Below are 2,761 nucleotides of genomic sequence, written 5' to 3'. Positions count from 1 at the left end.
GGATCACAAGTTTAGTGTCATGCTTCAGATAACCAACATTCACTGATTGAAATACTTTGAGAGTCAATAGTTTAGGCTCAACAAAAGATATTGTTTAGAATCACAACATGATAGGTCTTAAGTTAAGAAACAAAAGACAGATACTGGCTAGTTCTGCAGCGGAAATCAAAATAAGGAGTTGAACTCTAGCCTCAGCTCTGCCCCGTCATCACCCGCCATTAACCTGAAAACATTTGAAAGTATTTTTGGGCTAAGTACTAATGTACTTAGTGGGCTGCAACTTTTAAAACATTTCACAATCTATAAGAGCAGTTTATCCAATCTTACTGACATGACATAGAAGGTTTTAAAAAGAAATAACTTCTATGCATGTTAAAACATTTCATATATATATTTTTCTTTGATTGCGCGCAGTTGTCACACTCTATTCTGTTACTCGCTGTGATCCTGGACCTTTTAGCCACCGACGGATCTCTGTCTCCCGCTGGCTTGGACTGAGGGCGTAACCCAGCCAAGTATACTTTGACCTCGGGATGCTACCCAGGCAGGCCTCTTATTTCTCATGCTCCGGAACACATCCAGCCGAGCACCCTTATAACGCCTCTGGTTAGAGCCCGATGGAGATCAACCCACCGAGTCACTAACAAGTGTACACAATTCTCAAACAACGTATTAGGTCATAAGAGAACCTCAATTGATTAACTGCGCGAGCCTTAAACATGGTAGAGTGCACAAAAATATTTATTGGATAAACAGTTTTTATTTCATGAAACATTTAAGCTCATTAGCTCAATCATACATTTGGAAAATAAGCCCACCTGTCTAGGCAAAGCCTGTCGTTTAACCTTATCTCTGAATCGGAATAGCAGTGCTAATCCTCCTGTTGCTCAAAGCCTACAAGAAATCTATTCTCAATAGGTCTCCTTGAATTCTAATCTTAAGTCATGGTGAAGTGCTTAATATTCTATGATTCACTTAGCCGGGTTTTCAAAATTTAATGAATAAATAATTGAAAACATTTCTCTTGAGTTAAGAACACCAACAATATTCTTACTCATCTTTCTTTAATAATTGGAATTATAAATAAAACCAATTAAATCTTAAATACTCTTATTGCAAAAATATAATGCAAATTCATGTCATGCTTGGCATATAATAAGAAATTACTTAAAATATGCTTATAATAATAATTAAATATTATTATAAAAATTTTCTCTTTGAAAATAATTAATTAAACTTAATAAGTCTAATTAATTATAATAGTGTAGCTCCTTTAAATAAAATCTGCACAAATCCAATTAAATTAATACTTGGGCAGCCCATGATTTAAAATAATCAAAGGCCCAGCTTAATAAAAGAAAATCGGCCCAACTGACTCGGCCCAAAATTAAGAAATAACCCAGCCCATTTAATTAAAAATATCGGCCCAAAAACTCATAAAAATCGGCCCATTGAAAATTTAACACAAAAGCCCAATATTCAAAGCCCAATAATCAAACCCAATTCCCAAAACCCAAACCTAAAGCCCACACTCCCTCCCCCCTTCTTCTTCCCCCCAGCCGCATAACACACACACGCATACAACTAAATCTGTCATCTCTCTCTCGACCTCTCCCTCTTCGGCTGGTAACAGCCGCCCACCGTGGTGCTCGCCGGAGGAGCAGCAGCGACAAGCCGCGCCACCGTCGACAACAGCAACAGATGAGGCGGGCTGCCACCGGCGCCCTCTATCTCCCATGCTCCATCCTCGGCCGGACAACAGCGGCGGAGCCGCCGCCGAGCCCTAGCCTCCCTCCGCTGAACCCAATTGAAGCAGCCGCTCCTCTCTCCCCACCCTCTGTTCACAGATCCGGCAGCCTCGGTCAGTGGCTCCGCGCCACCACCGTCAGCACACCATTCCCGGCGAGCAACCATGAAGGCCACCGCCGTCCTCTCCTTCAGCTCACACAAATACAACTCTCATCCTCCCCGACTCAGCAGACCCAACCAGACACTCCAACATTGGAACTCGGCAATCAAAATCAAACTCAAGACTTTTTTTTTTATTCTTATTAATAGATATGCTTCAAAATAAAATCTTTTCTTTTCAATGAATCATGCTATCATGTATGTATATGTAATAATGAAAGTCATACTATTGAAATGCTTGAATGTTTTGTTGTGTATATTGGTTTACTGGAATGGCACATATGAAGAGCTTGATTTTTAACAGTTGAGCAAATGAGGTAAGGGCTCGAGAGGAAACCTTTAGGTATTTAGGATGTGAAATGGTTGCTGCCTGATTCTGAATTTGCTTGTTTGATGGAATCACTGCACAATATTTCAGATTTTTGCTTCTCTTCAATATATGCAGAGAAACTAAGAATGAGATGGAGAAATCTCAAAGTTGAGAGGAATTTACCTATGGTTGCTGCGCACTTCAGGGATGAAGAAGAGCTTGTGAGGAAATTTCCAAGTGGATTGATTGTTGTAAAATATTGATTTGCATGTGATTGATTTAACAAAAGTATGGCTGATTGCTTTAAAAAAAATATGGCTAAAGTTGTGATTTTGGGGAGACAATGTATCGTGTGTGGTTGGAAAGGAAATTCTTTAGGTGGAAAGAGTGGATGGGTGGTTGGAAAGGTGTTAAAGTGGCTGATGGGAGAATAAAATAAAATACAATAAAAATCTTCCGGGTTGTACTATGAAAACTGTAATATTCGTTCAGTGTTCGCTAAATAAATATCTCGTGAAAATACTTGAAAGGTAAATTAAATAA

General features: G+C 39.3%; 1 long non-coding RNA gene across 1 annotated transcript; it reads right to left on the bottom strand.

Moving 5' to 3' along the window:
• On the bottom strand, positions 1-2,541 carry LOC131012430 (uncharacterized). Its single transcript, XR_009097323.1, has 4 exons — positions 2,402-2,541; positions 2,246-2,310; positions 819-894; positions 1-223 (listed from the first exon to the last, which is right to left on the bottom strand). It is a non-coding gene; the product is annotated as an uncharacterized LOC131012430 (long non-coding RNA).
• Between the last annotated feature and the right edge of the window lie 220 nt (positions 2,542-2,761).

The sequence above is a fragment of the Salvia miltiorrhiza genome, chromosome 2 (genome assembly GCF_028751815.1).
Source record: "Salvia miltiorrhiza cultivar Shanhuang (shh) chromosome 2, IMPLAD_Smil_shh, whole genome shotgun sequence".
Taxonomy (NCBI): Eukaryota; Viridiplantae; Streptophyta; class Magnoliopsida; order Lamiales; family Lamiaceae; genus Salvia; species Salvia miltiorrhiza.
Note: the sequence above shows the minus strand (reverse complement) of the source record. Positions and strands in the feature narration are given on the sequence as shown.